The 25,238-nt window shown below is 39.5% G+C and overlaps 1 protein-coding gene across 6 annotated transcripts in view; it reads left to right on the top strand.

The window, feature by feature from the left end:
- Positions 1–25,238, top strand: part of DGKB (diacylglycerol kinase beta) — a 397,600-nt gene that overhangs the window by 40,292 nt on the left and 332,070 nt on the right. For 4 of the 6 annotated variants that reach the window (XM_042802008.1, XM_042802011.1, XM_042802010.1 and 1 more), the window contains exon 1: positions 6,091–6,410. The exons of 1 other annotated variant lie outside the window; for it this stretch is intronic. The gene's annotated coding sequence lies outside the window, so the exon portion shown is untranslated. Of the gene's footprint in view, positions 1–6,090; positions 6,411–6,870; positions 7,002–25,238 lie in introns of those variants that run through there. One more of the 6 variants, XM_042802009.1, reaches the window with a different exon arrangement.

Below are 25,238 nucleotides of genomic sequence, written 5' to 3' on the forward strand. Positions count from 1 at the left end.
AGATGATGCTTACAAATTTCTTCTGTATATTTATTTTTTGAGACATGACTTCTTAGTATTGCTCTTTCATTGATCTACCTGCAGGAAGCACATATGCAGCAGGCATGATGTTAAACATAAGCAACATGAGCAAAGCAAAATTTAGAAGAAATTTGGAAAACAAAGGCAGACAACAAAACCAAGAATCCCTCAGTATGTCTTTCATTTTGTATTTTAGTGACAAGAATGATCTCTGTGCCAGATGCATACAGTGAACTAAAAGCATCTAAATTTAATAATTTTGTCCATGAGGTTTTTTTAATGATTACTGTCAATCAGAGAATATATTACACTTTGATTGCTGCTGAACTAAGTCTAAAATAAACCCAAAAAACTCCCTATAACAAATTACATTGGCTGTTGAATGTTAAATAGTGATTCTGTAATATGTGTTAAGATTCAACAAATGTTTAAGGACATGTCATATCTTTTCACGCAGTTGAGACAGTTCAGTAAACATACAGATGGTAATTAATGTATTAAAATAATCTTTTGAAATATAAAGCCATATTTGAGATATTTCATATAAATATATCTTTTTTTAATGACTGCTAGCCATATGCTTCTTTTTTATATTCTGCATATATATAGTGAAATGTAATGAAAAAATTATGCATGTTACAGTTGCAATACTACATCAAGAAACATAGCAAATGCATTTTTCCTCTTACCTCTTGCCCTAGTCAAGTACTAAAGAATTTGTATAGAGCTCAGTAGTCTTTCTATTGTAGCATTTCAGAATGTGTGAGCTATCAGACATCTGCTTCTTAGGTAATCTATAACAAAATAGTGTCTTTTCAGACTGAACAAACATTTCTCATTTAGTATGACTAAGGGCTCACTCCTGCTTCCATTTGAAACCAATGGTATCTTTCATGTAGATTTTATCAGCTTGTCAACCCATTGCCTGCTGATATCTCTAAAAATCTTCCCACAGAGTTAAGATGGTTTGTCCAAGGTCCATCTCTGAAACAGGAACAATACAGTGGAAAAACTGCATATGAAAATGGATGGTAAAGATGCAAGTAAGTTGTAAAAAAAAAAAAAATAGTTTTAAATTCATGGAAAGATACTCTACTACACTGCATTTGTCTTTGTTTCTTTTATACTTGCCATTCTTCCCCTTAAATTACTAGAGATAATATTATAAAACCAGAATACAGACAAATCTATTAGTAATTCAAGCATCGTTACACTCATATGACAATCAAATAATCACTGGCTTATCCAGGCTTGTCCAGCCTGGCAAAGGGAAGGCTTTGGGGACACCTAATAGTAGCCTACCAGTATGCATGAGGAGGCTATCAAGAAGGCAGGGATGTGCTCTCCATAGTTATGCATGGTGGGAAGACAAGAGGTTATGGGCATAAATTGAAATGAGAGGTTCAGACTGGATAGAAGGAATAACTTCTCCATCACGAGGACAGTCCAGCACTGCATCAGGCTGCCCACAGAGATTATGTTGTTTCTGTCCTTTGAGGGTTTCAGGACCCCAACTGAATAAAGCCCCTTGGTCTGGTCTCATATTTGATCCTTATTAGAGATATCCCGAGAGCCTTTTCAGCCAGAATTATCCTATAATCCAGTATTCAAGGTGTGATCTATAAAATACTGATTAGAGGGGGATAATAACAGCCCTTGAGCTACTAGCTCTGCTCCTGTTCATACAGCCCAGCATGGTGTTGGCTTGCTTTGCTGCCAGGACCCACTGCAGGCTCATGCTCAGCTTGCTGTCTGCCAAAATCCCCAGGGCTTTTTCAACAGAATTGTTCCCCAGACTGGCCCTATCACTGTAGGTTTTTTTCTTCTCTGGTAGTGCAGGGCTTTGCATTTGTTCTTGTCATCATAAGGTTCCTGTCAGACCATTCCTCCAGCATATCTGGGTCCCTCTGGATGACAGTCCTACCCTTAGGCATGTCAATAAGTCCTCCCAGTTTGTGTCTCTCACCCGCCAACTTGAAGAACATGTACTCCTTTGTGTTCTCAAGGTCACTGCTAAAGATGTAAGGACAGACCCCTGGGTAATGCCACTTTATATTGGCACCTAGATAGAGTGCAGCCCATTAACCATTACTCTCTGAGGCCAACCATCCAACCAGTTATTCACCCATCTATTTTCCACCCATCCGGTCTGCAACATCCCAACTTGGACAGAAGAAAGTTGTGGGAGAAAGTGTAGAAAGCCTTGCAAAAGCCAAGATAAGTACCATCCACTGTTCTCCTCTCATCCATATGTTCAGTCAGTTTATCACAGAAGACAGTCAGATTGATCAAGCTAGATTTACCTTTAGTAAATTCATGTTGACTGTTCCCATGCACACTGTTCTCCTTCATGTGGCTCAAAATGTTTTCCAAGAGGACTCACCCCAGGATTCTCGCAGGGGCAGAAGTGAGACTGACTGATCTGTAGCAGTTAGGTAATCAAGCAAATACATCTGTATGCCAGTGTTAATCCAACAGATGTAAATTTAAATGCTTTCAGTATTATATTTTGATTGCATTAATGAAAGAATAGCTAAAGATTTGGTTAGAATATCTGGTATACCGGATAACAAGCTCACAGACAACAGTTCAGCTGATTAATGTAATTTCATCTGGTCCTTGATTTTCTCAAGTACAAATATTTGCTCTGTTGCCTATTTATCTTTAGCTACCATAGATTTTTTTTTTATATATATATATATAGAATATCAGTAATGTGAGTAGTAGCAGACCTGTAAATGCCTCTGCATATTTAACAAGATTTTTTTCTCTTTCAACTGTGCAAATAACTATGCTACTCTAATTATCAAGTGTAACGAATATAAGATTCTATGCTGTATCCATATTGCTACAATAGTTAACGTAAAGTGATGTAAGCATGATCTATGAAAGATCTTATTTCTGCCAAAATTGATTTGATTCCTCTTTGGATCCCTATTACTGATTGCCTGTGATTTTGGTATTTCTGGGAAAGACCAGTATAGTCCTACTGTATATTGACATTTCCTGATGAAAATACACAAAGTATGGAATTACTGTGCAAAAGATGTTTTTTCGCTATATTCCATTTCCTCCACAGAAACCCTCATGTAGTATAAGAATGGCCTAAGTTAGATGAATTAAGTTTTGAGAAGATTCTTTTTTTCTTTAACAACTTTGGTGAACTATATTTGCTTCTGATAATCATATATCCTGAAACAGATTTTCTTTATATATAGCTTGCTGTTATCTCAGCTGAATTCACATGGAGTTAGATGAGTTTTCAACAGTTTGCATTTGCAACTTTGTACAGTCATGCAGCCACTGAAGTCAGATTTATAGACCAAACCCTGTTTCTCCCAAAAGTTTTTATGGCAATAAGGATATAAGTAGAACAACTGCAGATGACTGATACTGTTGCAACTACTCAATAGTGAATAAAAAATATTGGAGACTGGGAATTATTTTTGCTGTTAAGGTTCTTGAGTTTGGTGCTTTTTTTCTTTCATGAATCATGTCAAAACTTAGGGCCCCAAGATCATCATAGAAGCTTATAAAATGAGCAACCTAAAGTCATGCTTAGCAACACAATCTATTTAAATATCCAAACACAGATCTAGGGATGTAGTATAATAAATTTAATATTTAAAATTCTGGCTGTGGATTCTAGACATCTGTTATTTTCTTTGCTGTGAGGGAGTGAGCTGTTAAGAGACAAACTTTCTGCATATTTTAATCTGCTTATGGTAGGAGCTTGATTAAAGGAGAAGAGGACAGGACCATATACAGTTTGGGCAGCATCCTGCTTCTGGAACGGGATGCAGCTTTGCATTGAAAGGAGAATAAAGGTGCTTACATGAATGTGCCACTCCCAAACACTGCCACCAAGCTCTACACTGAGGAAGCTCTTCACCATCAGCCATAACTCATCTATCTCCCATCTTTAACTTAGTCTCAAAACTGCACATACTATGGCCATTTTTAAGTATATTCCAGCGCAAACACAAAAATCTTAATGTGTTAGTGTCCCTTTAGTTTGACATCTTTTACACTGATCTTTCACAGCTCAGCTGTAGTGAGTTGGCTTTGGTTTGTGTAAGGGTTGCTGCTTTTCTAAGGCAAATCAAATGTTTAATGAGAGGGATGATTTTCCTGCTTGTGTCACAAGACCTCCAAATTTAACTTCGGAGTTTTAAAGCTACAAATGTCAGTGGAGTTGTCATTCCACACTGCATATGAACTTGCTGGAGCTTTTTCATTTCTCAGTAGGAACTGAAGTTGGACACTGTTCCAATACGCAGCAGAAGAAAACAATGAAGGCCCAACTTAAGTGAGTATCTGAAAGTTGTGCACAGCACTAAAAAAGTGTTGTAATTGTGAGCATAATTTTACCTAGCAATTTTCACTTTAATATTTCTGTATGTAACTATGAGCACTTGAAAAGAATTTTTAAGGCAATGTGGTCATTCAAAACCAGGCACACCCCCGCTCCCCCACCCCAACCAGTAGATCAAATGTTCTACTTCAAGGCCTATAAAATTTTTGTGTTGCACTGGAATGATTTATCACAATTAAGTAACTGCTCACTGTACTTCAGTGTTTTGATCCATATTTAGTAACTTGAGGCTCAAATATACTGGGACTTAATTCTTTCCCTGGGAGAAAAGGAATCTCTTGAAATCAGTGTCTTAAAGGGAAAGCAATATATTAAACATGGGAGACTAAAGCCAAGTATTCGTCATGTGCTACTATGAAGCTGTCATTTGGAAAGATATTTATGAGGTTGACTAATGCATCTTGATTTAAAGGCTAATGTGTGTGATACTACACCTCCTATAAGACATTGTTCCAACGTTATAGAATTTTTTTTTTCTTTTGGTTTCATGCGCATATGAAAAGAGATGAATATATTTTTAATAGATTGTGAGTTTATTAAGGATTATCAAAACTATATCACACTGAAATTTTAGTTGTGAATGCCCTTGTATCACTTAGGTATGGTATAAATATGTACTTATTGCATTATGTAAAACAAAAGTACATTTTACTCGTGTGCTTGAAGCTCATCTAAATTTCAGACTCATTGGTTAAACAAAAAGGTGGAGTATTAATGAGTTTTGGAAATGCGTTAATTCAAAACAGTTAAATGTCTTTTACTGTGCTGTGTAGAAGCAACTTTACAGACAGTAGGTACCATATAGTCTGAGGAAACAGTACACTAGGCGAATTAAGGAATTATCCTTTAAGAAACCAAAAATCTTTATAAACAAAATTGGGCTGTCAAGGTTTTACATGGTTACCAAAATAAAGAGGATTCCAAAAATTTCTAGCACTAGTGTGTTATGTGAAAATTAAAGCCTTTAAAAGCAGATTTTGGAAAGGAAGGATGGATGTAGTTGCAAAATAAAAAAAAAAAAAAAAAAAAAAAAGTCTTGGTAAAATGTTTTGTGTTTGCATACTTCTGTGGTTTTATTATTATATAAAATTATTAGCAGTATGCTAACTGTTATCTAGGTTGACTGAAACACCCTCCAAAGCCGAAGTCTTTTCTGTGCTCTATACAAAGTGACTTTAGATAGGAACCAATGGTCATTATAATTAACCAACCCATCAGGTTCCCAGCTGATGTTGTGAAGCTAACCTGGGAATGGCCCCCAAGACCTGGTGAAGGTGGAAGTTTGGCAGTGTTTGGACTGCTTAGAAACCTGCCAGTGTTTCAGGGTAAATTTCTTTTGGTCAAAACAGATTGCCATCAACCACAGCGGGAACCTGTCAGCGAAAGTTTGATCTGCGTCTCGCCAAGTGGGAGGCAATGGCATCGAGACATTAATTCTCATGCCATCGCTACTCTCTTTTCCTCCTCCGGGTGAGTCTCCAAATTCTGAGGAGCCCTAGCTCTGTGTTTGCTGCCTCCAGCGAGCTTCCCCCACACGTGCTGGAGGGAAGCGGGGGGCACAGGGAAGCGTTTCGAGCAGCGGGATTCGCGCGGGCCCCTCGAAGGGACGGCCCGGGGCGGGGGGGGGGGGGGTGGGGGGCGGGGGGGCTGCCGGGCCGGGCGCGGCTGCAGCCGCTCCGGGGCGCGGAGCCGGTCCCCGCGCCGGCCTTGCCGGGGGCCAGCGGCTGTGGCGGGCCGGCCGCAGCCTTCCGCGGCACCCCGGAGACGCGCAGCGCCCGCGCACCTGCGTGGGAGCCGCTCCGCGACCGCCGCCCCCCCACACCCCTCACAGCCGCGGGCGGCAGGTACGCGGGGGCGGGCGCCGCGCAGGTGCGCAAGGCGGGCCGCGCTCAACCCCTTCCGAGCCCCCGCGGCTGCGCGGGCGCTGTCACAGCCCCGCTGCCTTGGAGCGGGCCGGAGGGCGACCGGCAGCCCGGCGCGGTTACCGCCGGCGGGGAGACCGGCTAAACTTTGGGTAAGTGTTGCGCGGGTGCGGGGACAGCGTCTCTCGGCGCCGGGGGTGGGGGGAGACACGGAGGGGTGCGCGGGTCTTGCCGCACCGGCGGCCGAGCGCGGAGCGGACACGGGGCCGCGGAGACGGCGGGCGGCGCCCGGAGGATGCAGGCGCCGGACAACAGGTACCGCAGCTGCGCGGGGGGCGGGAGGGGCTTCGTGTGTGTATGTGTGTGTGTGTGTGTGTGTGGAGTGTGTGTCGCCTCCCCCCTCCCCTCTGCCGCCCGGCCAGCAAGGGGGTGGGAGATGTGCTGGCGCACAGCCGCTTAAAACCGCGCGGCCCCGGCGGCGGCTGCCTGTTCCCGGGAGGAGGGCGGCTGCCGGCATCCGCGCTGCGCTGCGCTGCGCCGCGGCGGGGAGCGGGGCGGCGGTGGCCCCGCGGGGCCGGGCGCGCTGGGCTGCGGCAGCCGGCGGCGGCGGGGCGGGGGCTGGCGGCGGGGCCGCCCTCGCTGGCGGTCGCCCGGCTGGATGGCCGGTCCCCGCGGCTGCCCAGGGCGCCGGGCTCCCCCCGCATCCCCGGGCCGTGCGCTTCCTCCGCCCGCATCGCACTGCAGTAAGTTCGCGAGTCGCTGGGCGGCTGAACCGGTCGCGGAGCGGGGAGGGGAGGGGTGGGGGGCGCGGAAGGATGGGGGCGAGCGTGGACGTCGTGGGGGGGCTTAGGCGGAAAGTTGCAGCTAACCTTGCCGCGCCGCGGTTGTCACGGCTCGTGGCTTTGGTTTCTAGTTAATGCCGCTGTGCCTCGTTGACCTGCATCACTTTGCTCAACCCCAGTCAAGGTCCTGACGCTGGCCGGGCGCTCGCTGGCAGCTGGTTTCAAACCGCTGAATTGCTGAAACATGCGGGAGCGAGCGTAGGGAGGGTAGGAAACAAAAGATGCAACTGCAAACTTACGCTTTAAAGGCTGGTCTGCTGAAACTTCGAGCGTTGATGTGGCCGATTGCCTGTCTAAGGGTCTTTTCAAAGAAAAATTTAAAATCCTGTACTAATTGGCAAAACTTCTGTATGTCTGAAGTCAATTTAGATAGAGCTCATTTGTGTTTTGTGTGGTCCAGTGTTGTTCCATTTCATTTTGTTGAAAAGAGTTTTATTTGTTGGGAGTGCATGTGATTACATTTTTCATTGTGTGTATCCTGTTTTTGAAAAGGATGGCAGGTTTTCCCAGTAGATTTCTGCATCAGAAGTATTCTTTTTCCCTGGCTAAACAAGCAGATGATAGGGTCTTCAGTTAATTCTTCTATTGGACTGCTTTTACACAGATTTAGTGAGAACTTTATTAATTTTCAAAAGCAGTTTTATCTGGTTGATTTAACTTTAGAAAGCGGATGGAATAAGCCTTTAAAATCCATGTTGTAAAATAAGAAAGAGAATGCAACAGGATGGGGAAAAACTCAGGAGGAATAGCTTTTTTTTTTTTTTTTTTTTTTTTTTTTTTTTTTTGCCACTAAACATTTCTTCTGCTCCGGTTTAGGTCAAATGACCTAATGTAGCAAGGCAATAGTTTTTATCCTTTGTACTTGAATGGTATAATGCTTCCACATACATTAAAAAAATCATTATATATCCGAAACAAGCCCATACCAAGAAACTAATACGCATTCCCAAATGGCTGAACTTGTGTTATGCTTTATGAATAAAATGACAAGAAAGTTCTTTGTTTCTCCCCAAAGTAATAATCCAGTATTGCTCAGAGCCTGAAATGCCTGTCTGGTACAGAACGTAAACAAACATCAAGAAACACGGGGCATCACAAAGCAGTGCTTTCCTCCTGGGGCTTATGTCGTCCCTTGTTCATTTGTCAATGTAGAAGGACTTTGTTGTTTATCACGTCAGGGAAATCCTGAAACAATTATTCAACAGTCTGAAACGTGTGCGGAGTGAGATATTTTGTTACAAATTTGAACTACTTGGGGCCCAAATCTGTTAATCTAATTAGGTGTCTGCAAATGACTGAAGTTGCTGCTCTTAAGCAGGTTTAGGAAAAGATACACTGCCTTATGTGTTTAGGAAGAAGAAATATATGTGATCTGTTACTTACAAGCTGAAGTAATCTTTTGCAAACGCCTATATGTGTCTCAAAACATTCAAGGAACAGTGCTCAGTAGCAATGCATAATGAACAGCTAGGTTATTTTTGAAGAATTTATGTAGTTTGAAAGTAACAAAGTTAGTATTTGTTTTTGAAGAGCACTAGACATCAGGTTTTTGTATTTACAAGGACGTTTTGCACCATTTCTGCTCTGGAACAAAATGTCGTCCAGGTGACACTTTATGACAAGTCTGTGCACCTCTTGCCAATGACATGAAATCACTGGAACAGGAATGAAGAGAATAAGAGGGTTGTAGCAAACCTGTTAGAGCAGCATTTTGATAAAGCAGAGTGTAAGTACGTTTGGGAGTAAAGGTAGCAATAGGTCAACACTGGAAAACTTCAAAGTCCGTCGGCTAAACGGCTGGACTGGACTTCTTTTGCTTTGTGCTTGCATGACAGTAGCACTGAGTTCTTGTGAATGGCGCCTATAGAAGGAAAGATAATGGATTTAATATATATTAATTATAAAATATAACTTAACAGCGTATATAGATGATACATAAAGTTTTGTTTGCTTTGAATTCTTAGCACTTAGCGTCCTTGTTATGAATTAGTTCACTGATAAGTTACTCCTTCTGCACACACGTTCAACAAGTCTTCTTAAAACCTCAATTATTTCTGATTCCTTGGTTAAAGTTAACTTAGTTCTAAAGAGTACTTTATGTGATGATACTTGTATTCATACTGTATCTTCGCATCTTTTGTCATGGTGAGAGTTGTGGACTGCTGTGAAAATCGTGTGACAAAACATTCCCGTCTGTGTCTAGAATTATGGAGGAGTGACAACAATCGTAAAGGAGAGGAAAACAGAAAGTACAGGTCCAGTTTTGTAGTTTGGTGTGCAGGAGCAAAAGAAATTCAGCCGGACTTTACCTGGAAATGAGAAGGTTCTTGGGAAAGACATCTATGTTTACTTTAAAGTTACGATGTGAAATCTGGGAGGCATCAGCAGAGTGCAATGTTACTGAAGAACAGGATGCTGACCTACTGAAATAATTAATTTTGGATTCCAGCTCCCTACTTCTTGTCGCTATCAAGGTTTGCAACCTATTTCAGGAGTTGCCAACTCTTTGCGCTACTGTCTCAAACAAAAAATAAATCAATAAAATGTACCAAGCCTTGCTCTAGATATCATTCAGAATTTTTTTTTTTATACCTGTGCAGAATGAGTTCAAAGCCTTATTCTGTAGGAATTATAGCATTTCACAGCCGGTTTAATCAATAGGAGATATAAAAGGTTAAAAAAAATTATATCTGTGAGAAGAATTCCCCATAAAGGATCTGTTGATTTTCAGTTGTGAGTTTCTTCAGTCAGAGAGCTCTTGTCCATTGTTTCCTGCGGCACTTACAAAATAATTAGTAACAGTAATAGAAGAGTTAGGACAATTATTTGTCCATAATTGTAGTTTTCCATAACAGTATTTTATTAATAATTTTCTCTCTAGGGACTAGCTTTATGGCTGAACCAGCAAATTCACAGTACTGGAGGAAAGCTTAAAAGTAGCATGCTGGGACTCACTGAAAAGAATTAAACGTTTGTAGTTATTTTTGATACCTTGTCTACAAGAGTGGAAAAAGTTACAAATTTGGGTTTTGAAACTGGTATCATCAGTTTGTCAACCTGACCTAGTTTTCATTACACTAATGATGCTATTACTACAGATAGAAATGATGTGATGCATGTAGGGTATTTAGGCCAATCTAGGAAGTTGAGAAGTAAGTAGTTTATTTATTTATTTGTTTGAAATCGGGATGAGTAACTGTCCCCAAACACCCAGTAAAACAGCTTTATGCAATCTAGAACACATTTTCCTTTTTTAATTGTTTCTGAAGAAAATAGATTTCTCTGAATCATGTTTGCAGCAGTTTACCCCTGAGGGGATACAGTCTTGTTTAGTTAGTTAGCCACAAGTTTAAGAGCTTAACAAATGTAAGTATTTGGAGGCTGTTTAATTATTTCTTGTCCAACCTCTTAATGGCAGTTTGGAATGTAAATGTACAACTCTGACACTATTGTGCTGCTCTAAACTATTTTTAAAAACATAAATAAAACAAAGAAAAGCGAACTTGCAAATACATTTGTTAATTCAGTGTTACTAATTGGACTTTTAATTGCTGGGACAGATTAATTTTTTATTTTTAGATTGTTTGTTATTTACTGTAATAAACCATGAATAAAATGACCTCTAGATACTTCTTTCTTGTCTGCTAACGACTTTAATTTTCAGGAATGGACCTTTCATATCTGCTGCTAAAAATCTTTAGTTAATATAAATGCTGTGAAATTTTATTTTTATTTTTGGTTTGATTTTCAGCCACATTTTGATTACTGGTTTGAAATTGTTGTGATTTTTTTTTTTTTTTTTTTTATTGTATGTTCAATGGGATGTTTAGTACTCAGTAGTAGTAATTAATAGTTGACTATTCCTTGCAGTAGGAAGAATCCCAGCAGATACATAAGGCAGTTTTCACAATAGTCTGTGTTGCACTGTGTGCACTGAATTATGTGAATCCTCTGCTGTGAAATGGTGCTTCACTTCCCTTTTGGGTTGTCTTGTGGGACATTATGAAGAATTCCGATGTAGTGATGGTTTACTCAGGGAACGTGGAGAACTCACATGGATAATAGAAACTAGAACCCTTTTTTCTTTGTCTCCTAAAACATGCTGTGTAAAGGAAAACCAGCTAGTCAGATTTATTCTGTTTGGTCTAAATGTGCCTCTAGGTGGACACTTCTGATGCTTATGCTGGTTCAAGTTTGGAAATTATCTGAAATCAGTCCTCAATGCTGTTGAAGTATATGTGGCTTTTTCGTTGTCACGGTTTAACCCCAGCTGGCAACTAAGCCCCACCCAGCCGCTCGCTCGCTCCCCCCTGGTGGGATGGGGGAGACAATCAGAAGGGCAAAAGTGAGAAAACCCATGGGTTCAGAAAAAGACAGTTCAATAGGTAAAGGTAAAAATGCATGCAAGCAAAGCAATCCAAGGGATTCATTCCCCACTGCCCCCGGGCAGGCGGGGGCTCAGCCCTCCCCAGGGCAGCCGGGCTCCACCACACGTAACGGTGACTTGGGGAGACAAACGCCATCGCTCCGAACGTCCCCCCCTCCCTTCCTCTTCCCCAGCTTTATATGCTGAGCAGGACGACACCTGGTGTGGGGTATCCCTGGGGTCACTCGGGGTCAGCTGTCCCGGCTGTGTCCCCTCCCAACTCCTTGTGCCCCCCCAGCCTCCTCGCGGGTGGGGGGGGGTGAGGAGCAGAAGAGGCCCTGACTCGGTGTGAGCACTGCTCAGCCACAGCTAAAACATCCCTGGGTTGCCAACGCTGCTTCCAGCACAAATCCAAAACAGAGCCCCATATTAGCTACTATGGAGAAAATTAACTCTACCCCAGACAAAACCAGCACACTGGTGCAGTTACATATTTGTTTGTTTGTTGTCCTAGATGGCTGACAAGTTAAACTTAAGCAAAAGATAGGAATGGCAAATAGCAAGGCAGCTGTATCGGCCCAGGAAAGAATCAAGGATGATGTGAAAACAGCAGGCTTTCCTGTCTTGCCTTCTGAAGGGAAAAGAAGTGGTATCTTGTAAATCTGGTACATAGAATCTATGGCCTAGACATCATCGGTATGAACCACTGCATCCCAGGAATCAAGAGTCTCCTGCTTTTCTCCTGTGGAATCTTTTGCCTTTTTAATTGTGTATTTTCTTGTGTTTCTTGCATGAATGGTTGCATTCATCAACTGAATGGGAGGTAATATTAGGATAAGGTCAGAAAGATGTTTCTAAGAAGGGAGGAAGGAAAAAAAAAAAAAAATTAAAAAAAGAGAGATAACAGAAATAGCAAAAACCCCTGATACTGCAGTAGATGAAAACAAAACAGCCAAATACATGTTTACAGACAGAATAAATTATGTATGCAAAAGGGAATTTAATGGTTACTGTTGTTATCTTTTTTATTTTTTTTTTCCTGAAGGTCTTCAAATAAATTATTTTTCTAAAATTCAAGAGGATTTAAGCTAGTGAATTCTGTGAAAAGGTTTTAGGATTGGAAATGTAGAACTTGGATGCCGTTCTTTTATATAGCCAGGATGTTGCTTCCTTGTACTCCTATATTTTTTTTTTTTTTACTCAAGATTTTTACTTTGGTTATTTCTTCATATTTTGATAATTAAGTCATTTAGAGTTTAAAATTTTGATAATGTTCAAAATATACATAAATGGGACTAATCTGTGCTATATACAGTATCTAAATACCATCTGGTTACCTTCTGTCTCTCCTATTATTGCTAATGGAAACACAAAAGCACCTGCTGAGGGAAATTTTAATTTTAAGATGAGCATCCTATATAGGTCAGTTGAAGTACATTCTGGATGTATCCAGGTCTCTCAATTAATTATAAAGGGTGCCTGGCTGGGATGGCTCTTTCACAGTTTAAGGTCTAATTTTAAGGCATCCGGCTTTGGGTGAGATAAATTGTACCTTTGGGTATTTTCTCAACTAGAAAGAAAAGTGTAAGGGAGAATTGAACTCGTAAGGATGTATCAAATCTTTGTCATGCATTACTGAAAATAAACACTAAGTAAAAAACAGCCTTAAAAAAAGTAGTTGCTTAGAATGGGCCACATACCAGAAGTTAAATATCAAAGGACCTATTTTTAAATATATCTAAATAAACAAGTACTTTGGAGCATTTCCATTTTTCATCATGTCCTAAAAAAAATGGCTACAACATGCTTTTATCAAAAAAGCCTCTGTCTTAATTCCTTATTGACAGAAAATATTCCCATATATTATTTTTAATGTAAAATAAAATTACAGAATTTTCTGAAACTCTGGGTTTACTTTGAAACTGTGAAGGCTTGCTCAGTAATTTAGTTCTACTTTGTTTTACATGTGACACAAGTTGAAAAACTACTGTGGCTGTGCCCGGGTTTATCTTCGTATGCTGTTGAAAATTTAAAGTTGTATAGTACTACAATGACTTCTGCTCAGGAGGGGCAGTGTATCATTTTACCTTTTTTTTTTTTTTTTACTTTAAAAGCACTCATGAAAGCGTCTGTGTTTGAACAACCTTACAACTTCTATGTCGAAGAATTCAAACCTTCTAAATAATGTAATCTTTTATATAAGAGAGATAAAACTTTGTAGTGCCCTTTGTTAGGCTTAGTACTGTTGATACAACTGTTTTTTCATAAAAAGAAAATGGCTGAATGAATCCCAGGGAAACCTCCCAACTTTTCAGATTAAGTATTGTTAATCACAGTAGATTGATAAGAATATTAATCTACTTCCTCTTTAAATTGAAAATGCCAAGTGGTTATTTGGTGTTCCTTACATAGTAAAATACTATATTCAGTTATGAAATATTTTGCCTTTGTGAATTCAAAATAATGACTCATAAAAAAGTTTTATTTTCTGTGAAAGGCTGTTTTCTATAAATAATTTAGGCATCCAGAAACTATAAAAACAGCTTGTGAGGTTACTTGTATGAGCGATCAAGATATTTTTCTACCCTCTACTACACAGTGCAGCAGTATGGTGTTTTTCCTGTCTGTGTTGGTGTTGAGCAAAATAATCCTGATGAATGATCCAGTACTTTATATCTAGTTGCATCTCTAATGAACAAGAGGAAATTCAAGTCTCTAGTAAGAATTTCTGTGCATTCTTACTCAGGTCTGATCCGGAGGTCAGGATAGATTATCTATCAATGACAAAAGAATTTGTAGATTCATACAAATACAATTTCTAAATAACAGTAACGTATTCACCCATATTTCAGTGTAGTTTAACAAGCAGAGAGCTGTAGAGGAAGCTAGTAAGACTTATGAGCCATATAAAAGATCTTATACTTTTGAAGAGCACTCCTTCAGGGTTTGGTCCATACTCCCTCTGACCTTATCTCAGTTCAGGGCAGATACCTGATCAACTCTGGTCACTCAGTGAAGCTTTTTAATTTCAAATCCTATATTAGTGACTCTCAAAATGCTCTCCAGCTAAAGGAAGAGATGACCTATTACCCTTTCAGTGTCCTAACACGATGATATATTAAGACAATAAATTCTGCATGATTAGTCCAGGGCCCTGACTGAAAGGATAACCACTGCTATGGGGCTGGAGTAACGTTTTCATCATCTTGAAAACTTGTGTAATTCATCCATAATTCATCTACCATCTTAAGATAAAATTAAATAAAAGCATTATTTGCAAAATCCAAAATAAACTACTGTGAAGCATGGAGTTATAATGACAGCAATTACAAAATTGTAAGATATTCTTGCTTTGTTTACTTGTGCTAAAATCTGATCTAAATCTTCCATGTATCCTGATGAGGTACAACTCCTTAGATTTTCTATGAGCTCAAGGTCTGGTTTGTCTTGCATTATTTACGTTCTTGGCCAGCTTTCATTGGAAAGCATCACAAGCAGGAAAAGTTTGCCAATTTTTGTACATATTTCTTGGCACATTCTGCAGTTTTCATTCAGATTCAAATGCTTCATCCCTTCCCCTTAGAGATTATTAATCTTTAATTTATTCAGGAAAAGTTTCAGCACTCCTCCCCTTGTCTTGTTTACTGCTCTCATTCTTTGGAAATGCAAATATGTATTTGGCAGAGCAGGTGCCATCTCTTTTAAACTATGAGCAAATTATTAACCCATGGAGGAATAAAATGCTGTTTCTCTGCAGGGAAGTTGATACATGTATCCCAATATGAAGATCTTCTGTACTTGCTGAACCTTGTGTTTTAATATCAACATGTACATTGATAACCGTGCTTGATACTAATTTATGAAAATGAATCATGTGTAGATTATTGCATATTGATATAAAAATTTATTTTCATCCTGTTTAGGCTGACTGAGTCCCAGTTCTCTGAGTGATGTATTGACAGAGGTACATATATACAGAGGTGTATAGAACCTCTATAAACAGAACCTATATGTCTACTTTATAGAATGTAAATGTCTTGAACGCTTAAAACCAGTATCTAATACATCCACTTAAATACTTTAGGTATAAGCAAGAAATGGTAAGGCTGTTTTAAAGAGAAATTCCTTGTGAAAAACACAGTTTGGAAAGATTTTAAACTGTTCAAAAATCAGGTACCTGAAAGCAGAACAGCTGTGGTTATGATTTTTTGACCTGTGGGTATTGGGAAGAAAATTCTACGACAGGGTTACAGCATTGGTGGAAGAGGGAAGAGCAACTGACATCATCTCACTGGACTTGTGTGAAACATTTGACACTGTTCCTCATGACATCCTTGTCTCTAAGTTGGAGAGACATGGATTGGATGGATGGACCACTCAGTGGATAAGGAATTGGCATGATGGTCACGCTCGAAGAGTTTCAGTCAACGGCTCGATGTCCGAGTGGAGAGCAATGATGAGTGGCATTCCTCAGGGGTCGGTGTTGGGACCGGCGCTGTTTAACATCTTTGTTGGTGACACAGACAGTGGCACTGAGTGCACCCTCAGCAAGTTTGCCAACAAGACAACGCAGGGAAGGGATGCCATCCAGAAGGGATCTTGACAGGCTTGGGAGATGGGCCTGTGCAAATCTCCCGAAGTTCAACAAAGCCAAGCGCAAGGTCCTGCACATGGGTCAGGGCAATCCCAAGCACAGATACAGGCTGAGTGAAGAGTGGATTGAGAGCAGCCTGGCAGAGAAGGACTTGGGGTTATTAGTGGAAGGAAAAGTGACTGTGAGACAGTAATGTGCACTCACAGCCCAGAAAGCCACCCATGTCCTGGGCTGCATCAAGAGAAGTGTGGCCAGCAGGCTGAGGGGGGGATTCTCAGCCTTTACTCCCCAGCTGGAGTGCTGTGTCCAGCTCTGGGACCCCAGTATAAGAAGGACATGGACCTGCTTGAGTGAGTCCAGAGGAGGCCACGAAGATGATCAGGGGGCTGGAGCACCTCCCATATGAAGACAGGCTGAGAGAGTTGGGGTTGTTCAGCCTGGAAAGAGTTCAGGGAGACCTTATAGTGGCATTCCAGTACCTAAAGGGGGTCTACATGAAAGGTGGGGAGGGACTTTTTACAAGGGCGTGTAGTGAAAGGACAAGGAGCAATGACTTTAAACTGAAAGAGAGTAGATTTAGATTAGACATAAGGAAGAAATTCTTTATTGTGAGGTTGGTGAGGCACTGGCCCAGGGTGCCCAGAGCAGCTGTGGCTGCCCCCTCCCTGGAAGGGCTCAAGGCCAGGTTGGACGGGGCTGGGAGCACCCTGGGCTGGGGGAAGGGGGCTCTGCCCAGGGCAGCGGGGTTGGAACCTGATGATATTTAAGGGCCCTTCCAACCCAAACCATTCTATGGTTCTATGATAATATTTTTGCTCCTGGTGAGCAGGTTGCTCCATTTTTTTGTCTTTCTCTTTTTTCCAGTTCTACTCTAATCAACTGGAAAATCTCAAACTCCGTATGTTATTCAAAATGCAAGTGTACCAGGGATCTGTAAAATGGAATAAATTGTTTTATGCTCTGTTCCATTCTGAATAGTGTTTTTTTTGTTTTTTGTTTTTTTTTTTTTTTTTATGCTGCTGAGCACTGATCTTAGATTTTCTGATTATAATTCCAAAATTTTATTTCTGAGTGGCAAGTCATCACTGATGAGTTCACTGCTCATCATTTTAAGTGTACAACTAGGTTGTTTTGTTTTTTTTCTTCTATGTGCATGACTTTATTTTCATCAATGCTGAGGCATGAGACTATTCCAGTGGGAAGTAGAAGGCAGTATTATCAAGCAAGAGAAAGGAGAATCAGGCAATTTAGTGCCTGTATTATACCTAAGTTCTGTTTCCCCTTTTTAAGTCTTGTCCTGTATCTGTCCTTAAAAACATTATGGTACCTGTGTTAAATGTTTCATTGGTATGGGTATAACAGCAAGTAGAAGAATGACTTGATCATCCATTGGAAATGGATTGTTTTCCTTTGTGAATAAAAAGAACATAGTGAACTTAAAATTAGACTGTTATGAAATTTATCTTTTACCCAAGACGTGATTCATTATTTAAACTTATTGAAAGAATTATTATAAATAAAAATATATTTTAAAAATTACTTTGAAATTTTTAGATTTTATTTTTTTCTGTATTTTCTAGTCTTCTAATCATAACCTAATATAAAATAAAATAGTTAAACTTCTGCTGAAGAATACATAAATACCATGACTCTGTCCATTTAGAACATAGTTGTGTGTATGTAAGTATGCATATATTCTATGTAATTTTATATTGACTACATGCTGAATATTCCAGCAAACATTCATTGTATGTTGCAAACTTGATTAAATTTATAGCTGTCAGAAGGTACCTATTAGAGTTTAATTGCTTACAAGAATTGAAGTTTTGAGGTGGTAATTAGAGAAACAGTTCCCAAATAAGCGACTAACCCTAACTGGGATCTCATTTGTTCTGGATGAAGCCCAAAACTTGACAGAAGTGTTATTTTTATTTAGATCATATGCCCAACAGAAGTGGAGTTTGTAAGTAACTGGTATTCTGTGTGTGTATATTATTACTAAATAATTTGCTGTATATTACAATATTATTATTATGTAAAAAACCCAACATCACCATATTTGTGCTCTTTTAATTGATTAATATAGCAATGGGAACATGGACCTGGAATGGATGACATGGACCATTGTGTTTAGTCATTTATGCCCTCGGGAAACCTTGTTATAGATGCTTCACTCAGATGAGGTTCACTGAACATCAATTTTGCACACCCTTACCACAAGCCACAGAATGTCTCCCTGCAGTCTAAAAAAATAACTTAAGATTTATAATAGAAGGCCAAGACATTAGAACAATAATACTACAAGAAAGACAGCAAAATACTGAGACTATTTTAGTTTAGAATAAAACATAATATTTTGGTTATATTTGTATGCCTAATGTGTTAATCTGTGAAGATATGTAAAAAGCAGTTACTGTGAGAATTTTTTAATGTCTGGCATTTTAAATTTAAGTATTGGAGAAGATGAAAACAATATTACCTCTTATTCAAAAGTGTGACTATTCTCACTGGGAGTCTGTTTCCAAGAATTGTACTTCTGTGAAGTTGGTGATCACACTTAATTGAAAAAAATACCTTTCCTGTAAATTATTCTGTATGAGATACTCGTCATTATAAATAATGCTTGTAAATAATAGTGTTTATAAATAATACAGAATATAGCCTTGCATTACATCATTTATTTAATCCTTTTAGTAGAAGTTACAGTTCTGTGACATGTTATATGAATCTAAGTGAAATATTGTCCAGTATTTCATATGTAGTCTGAACTAATGAGATAGACTGGTGCCACCCTGTTTGGTGTACAGTACAAAAATTTACGTTGCAAAGGAATCCAAGTAATTTTAGCTCAGTAAGAGTTGTATTTAATAATAACTACTGAAATGTTTGGGGCTAGTAAAAATAATGAAAAGCAAACACTATCAAACGACAGTGTGTTATTCTGTGGATCTGAACTTGCAATGGTGAATATGACAAAGCAGGGGAATAGTAAATGAGGAAGGCTGATGCTGCCAGACTTCAGTTACTACTTTTTTCTAAAGTTCACTTATTCTGAAAATATTGTGTTAGACTGAGTAATTTTTCCTATACTTTGAAGTTTTAAAGAAAAAATGATGTATATTATAAAATCAGTGCATCTTAATGCTGACTGTTGGGATGTAACCTCTGGTATTGTGGATATCGTGGCAAAATTTATCGTTTATTTTCTGTGTATTTTTCCTAAGCTATATTTGTGTTATGGCCCTCATAGCAGATGCATAGAAAGCATATGCATGCAGCTTCTAACCTACTGATACTCTGAGGGAGTTACATTAGGATTTAGACCAAGATGGATTCATGCCTCTGGAACTGTCAATGACCTTCCTTTTACGTGTGGAGCTGCTGCTGACGTACACGGGAATTTCATTCAAGTGCAGGTTGTGGTATGTAGGTCCTGAGAGAGGCTTCAGTTAAGTGATTTGCACTCAGTAACAGGGGAATTCATAGTGAGCTGTATTTGACTTTGTATGACTGCTGCAGTCATAGCTTCATTCATTTTGGAGAACTGAGACCAGAAGACGTGTGAATCTGATATTTAATGAGTTTTATAACCTTCAGATCTTTAGATGATAGTTTTTCCTCACAATGGACTTGCACATCAAAGAAGATGCATGTGCAGATGTGAATATAATGTGATTTTTTTTTTTTATTTTTAGTATAAGAAAAATATGCTTGAACTTTTAAAATTTGTCTGGATCTTGCTATATTGGAACAGTGCTTATAACTCTGCTTTCTAGGAATATGCAAAATATATACATTAATTCTTAGAAAATGGATAGTTCCGTCATCACTCTTCAGATGTGGCCCTCTTGTTCTTGATCACTGTTGTTCCTCTACCCTGCTGTATGTTATTAATCAACTATGTCTTATACAACAGATTTTTCTGTTGCATTGGTGTCATGGTGGTAAGAATCTTAGACGTATGGAAACATACTAATATAATCTAGGGAATGCTTTAGTAACAGTTGCATATATTTTTATGCTACATGGAAATATATATTCAGTGATACACAGAAGAGTTTTGTAAAGAAGAAATGTTAATGTATGTGTGTAAGCTTCTTCTAGACAGTTATCTTGGAGTCAGTGAAATGTGCAACAGAAGGTGAGCTCAGCACAGAATTATCTACCTTGCTGTCCACCCCTTTTTATGGTGTTTTGGAAAAAAAATGTTACATTTCCTAAAACAGACCACTTAAAGAGCAGCTGAGGAAAATTCCAACCATGTATGTCTTACATCCTCTGACTTTTGCTGCAGCCCTGTTTTTTAAATCTCTGCTGCTGCCTCCTCAAGTTCCATGTCCTTGAGCTGTTCCTGCTTTTTCTTTTCCACTTAATGTTGATAGTGTACTCTAGAAATTAGGAACCACGAAAGTGGGAGCTGCTTGGGCTGATCCCAGAGGTTAATAGGGCTCTGCCAGTGGTGATCCCAGTGGAATTGACTGCAGCATGGAGAAACTGGATTTCCACTCAGCCAGTTAGCTATTTTGGGGTATTTAATGTTATTTGGGTTTTTGTTTTTTGGTAGGTTTTTTTTTCCCCTTTTCCTAAAGATTGGGGAGAACTGGTGTGTATGTGAAATAAAGGGAAAAAAGAGGGAGAATTATAAAATCTACATCTTCCTTTTCAAATACTTATTCTCTTAAACAGATAGTGAAGGCCTCTCCCCTCCCTTCTGAAATGGAATTCCAGTAAAAATTCAGGGTGCCTCCATGTGGTTTAGGCTCCAGGATTGACTTAACTGTGCATCTTTTCTTTCAATTCCTGTGAACATCAAGTTTGGTTTGTATGGACACGCTGTAGGGGAAAGTGATTTGTTACCGTCTGACTACTGGTGGGCAGGCACTAACAGAATTGTCATCTGCACAGTCACGCTTGATTTAAATTTTATTTCAGAGCATTTTGGGTGTACTTCCATTTCAAAATATTTAATTTTCTACTTTGGATGATTACAGCAGTCAGTAATATGTGAAAAGTCAGTCTGCGCTCCTATTTACCAAGTGCTGGGGCTAAATTTCAGCATTGTGTAAAAGCAGGCAGGTCCTAGGAAAAGATGTTCAGGGTTGAGTGAGTCTTTGTTTTTTAAAGGAAGGAATAAACTGTATTATTTTGTGGAAATTGTACTCTGTGATGATTGCTTCTTTAGAGAGACAAAGTGCTGTGAGAGCAGACAACAGATGGACTGCCAGAGCAAAGTGGCAGGAAAAGTTGGTAGGAACAGCCACACACAATCAAATAAAATCTGTCACTGGCTTTTTCTTTCTTTTTTTTTTTTTTTTTTTTTTTTTCCTTGTGTGTGTGAGAGAGAGCGAGAGATGCTTTGAATCATTTTCATGGTAGGTAAAAGCACAGTGAGAAATGGTTGTGTGGGCTTGAGAGATGCTCTGGAAATGCTGTCGTGTTTTTTGGGCAAACCTGTTGTCCTGAGTGGAAACCTCGTGACTGCATCCTGCACAGGCAGAGCAGGAAAACGGCAGCTGCTGCCGGGTCCTCTTGTGCTGCGGAAGGAGGCACAGGAATGTGAGAATGGGAGGTGACAGATTCAAGATGGGCACATTCCTTCTCAAGGGTGAGAGGAGCCAGGACAGCTCTCAGTCCGCAGGCGAGGCGATGTGCGGTGGCTTTGGAACGGGTAAAGCAAGGAATTTTTTGTTTGAGGGCATAAACTAAGCCCTTGGTGAATTCTAGAGCACAAGAGGAACAAATAAAATGTTGTGGTCATTGTTTGAGCAACATCCAGTTACAGAGATGTGAAGTGGTGCTCAGAAGCAGCACACTGGGATCAAGGATAAGTTGAAGGCTGTCATGTCTGGGAAGTGTGAAGGGGCTAAGATTCTTTGAGAAGAGAAAGAAAGATGTGTATTCATGCTGATGTTGCAATTGTTGTGATTACCTATCAAGTTGTTAAAAAATTTTATGATGTTTTGCATGGCACTTTTTTTTATTACTAATATTCCAGTTTGGACCTATTTTGACAAGGGCATCATCTGCATGACAAAAGCAATTCTAAATATGAAAAAAAAAAATAAAAAATTGCTCCTTACCTCATTGGTATTCAAACAAACACAACCCAAACCAAGCCCAAACCCAGAACACCCATATAAAATGTTTATTGAAAAACCAGTGGTATCTCTGTGTGATGTGTGGAGGGTGGGGGTTAGATTCAGTATGCCTCATGTGTTTTATAATTATTATCTATATCTATAAAATTGTAGCAATTTATGGAACTGGTGAAATGAACGTTGGAGTTCTGTAATAATGCTCTTGTCATCTGGCTATGTTACTGCCGTCTGTCTGGATGACTGCATAAAAGGGTACAGTACCTTTTGAACTGGACCCTTTCACCAAAAAAACCTAATAATTTAAGGCCATTGGTTATGCTATGAAAACATTGGAATTCCTAGTTAATAGCTGTTTAATGAAGTTAATGGAAGCTTTTGTCCTAATTGTAAGTCAGACATGAGATAACAGGAAGCTGTACTGATGCAGAAGGTTATTGTTCTTTTGAAAGGGGTTTCAGATGACTTCACCCGGGGATTTCTGCAGATGTTCCTTCGGGTATCTGTTGTAAAATAACAGCTCTGGTGCAGTGTAAATAAGGATAGTAAGCCTCTTAATACAGTTTTTGTTTTAGGCTTAAATCAAAACTTTATGATTATTTTGGTATTTTACAGAGATCCCATTTTCAAAAGTAAATAAACAAGGAAAGTCATGGTGTTTTCACATCATTAAAATTTATAGTTGCATTTTGTGTCAGGGAAATAGTCTTAAAAGAGTAGACAATAACAAGACATGACAATATTTTCTTTTATGATGTTCTGTAGAGCAGGTGAAGTGTATTTAAGGTATCTGGCATGGTGAAATTTGTTCACGGTGCTGACACAGACTAAAAGAAAGGTCCCCTGTGTGTGTGTCCCATGGTCCTTTCTGTGGCTGTAGCATCTGCTCTGTTTGCAGTGTGTCCCGTGGAAGGACTGAGATGACACTGGTCAGTGGTGAGGGAAATATTAGACTGTCGGATCCCAAACTTTTTTGCTCATGTTCATCTGGCTTCTCTAGGTCCATTCCCCTGTGCCTGCTGAGGTTTCCTGGTGTGGACGTTGATGTTGCCTGTTCTGCTGCTGCCACAGCCTTTGTGGGTACCTGTGGCACAGGGTGTTACTGGTGGGGGGGTGAGTGGAAGGGAAGGGAGCCAGCAGGATTCAGCTCCTGGGAAAGCTGGGGCTCCCCATGCAACCCCGGCGTCGTGGGGATCCTCATCTGCCTCTGCAGGGGTGGAGGTGTCCCACGTGTGACTGTCAGTCCACGTACCTTCTCACCTGTTTGCGAATAGATGACGATAAAGGGGGGTAACTTAGCGGTGATGCTACAGCATTGTGAATTTTTCAGAATCTTTTTCATCAAAAGTATTTAAGCTAGGTAAAAAAAGTACTTTGGGACATCTTGTTCCATTTATTTTTTAAGGCTATTCTTCATAGAAATCACTAGAGAGTTCTTCTTAAAACAGATGGCACAATGTAGGCCATTGTAATGCAATTTTCTTTGTAAAATACTGTGTCCCAGGGCAAATTTACCACAAATGGAGCAATCGTGATGTCCCATAAAAGAGAAGACATGTGTTTTTGCAACTTCTGATAAATCTAAAAAATATGCATAACTCTGCTGACTCTGCCAAGCAAGCAAAGCTTGCTATTTTCAGTAAAGTATTTTTGGGTTTTTAGAGTATTTTGAAATTGCTAGTACAGTAACTGCTTTGACTATTCAGGAAAACTTTGTACATCCAAAATTTTAAACCTCAATGAATACAATATTATCTGGAATTATGACTAGCAAGAAGACTTGTTAGACCTCTCTCCCCTTGAACTTTTTGGAAGAAAACTAATACACATTCTTGGTCAATATTATTTACTGGAACTTTTTAGTTGTTTTATATATATATATATTTTGTATATATATATAAACCATTAAGTAAAGGAATACTGCATAGATATCAAAATATAAATACTTAAGAGTCATCTTTCCAGTTCACAACTATATCTCATCTATCATCTGTGCCAATGGGGACTTAGGGATTAATTGAACAACAGTGTTGTAAGAAACCTGCTACCTTTATTGGTGACACCTGTTATTAAAAGGACTAAATAAATTTAATGAATAATTAAAATAGGGGAGAAATATGCAAAACAATAGGAAACGTTATTTATTTTCATCAGAATATTCTGATGTATCTGTATAGAAATATGGATGTTCGTAATTTCACCTTTTTTCATGGGTAGTTTTCTAAAATGCTAACCAGGCATAATAGCAGTAATGTTCAGTATACTTATTCTGAAGAAAAATGGAAATAGGAAACATAAAATTATGTTGTACATATATTTACAACAGGGTATTTTTACACTGGATTTTGTAGGTATACTAAATCTATATTTTTAATTCTTTTTAAGATGCCAAAAGAAATAACTTGCTTATTTTACTTGTGCCAATTTAGGAAAGGTAAGCTAAATCTAGTGATACAGTTGGTGTCTGGGAACCTCGAGGACTGGAAACTACTAGTAAATGTTAGAGATCTATAATAATCTCTTGAATAATTTGTTGGTTTGTGTATCTGAGAAGGCTAGAATCTGAGAAAGGCTAAATGCACTGAATTCTCACTTGCTTCTGAAAACAGAGTATTTGGCATTTTGCAGTTTTGTATTCCAAGTAGCGGCTGCTTTTTCTTAACTTGTCTTTACTCTGCTTAAGATATATACCTTTTTCTCCCCTTAAGGGGAAAGACCGTGCAGCGGTTAAGATTCAAGGCTAGATGATCCCTGTTTGGTTTGTACCTGAAGGCATATTGCTCAGAATCTCCATCTTCCTTTTATTTAGAGCGCTTTTACTGTGGCAAAGAAGTGGATGCATTATGAGTGATTCTGGCCTTTGGGATGTCGGCTCAGGCCCTGGGCACCTCCTCCCAGCACCATTTTGGATAGGGCTTGGGCTTGCCCTGGTGCTGGCACACCTCTGTGGGAAAGGAGAGGAGCTGCTGGAACTGGATGGGAGCCATGGTGCTTTCCAACCAGGTCCCCAGCCTGTGTGACTGGAAAACCAGGACCTGGGGGCAGACCACATGACACATGCACAAGTAATTTAAAAATAGCCA

Source organism: Tyto alba, unplaced genomic scaffold, assembly GCF_018691265.1.
Source record: "Tyto alba isolate M040663 unplaced genomic scaffold, T.alba_DEE_v4.0 Super-Scaffold_38, whole genome shotgun sequence".
Classification (NCBI taxonomy): domain Eukaryota; kingdom Metazoa; phylum Chordata; class Aves; order Strigiformes; family Tytonidae; genus Tyto; species Tyto alba.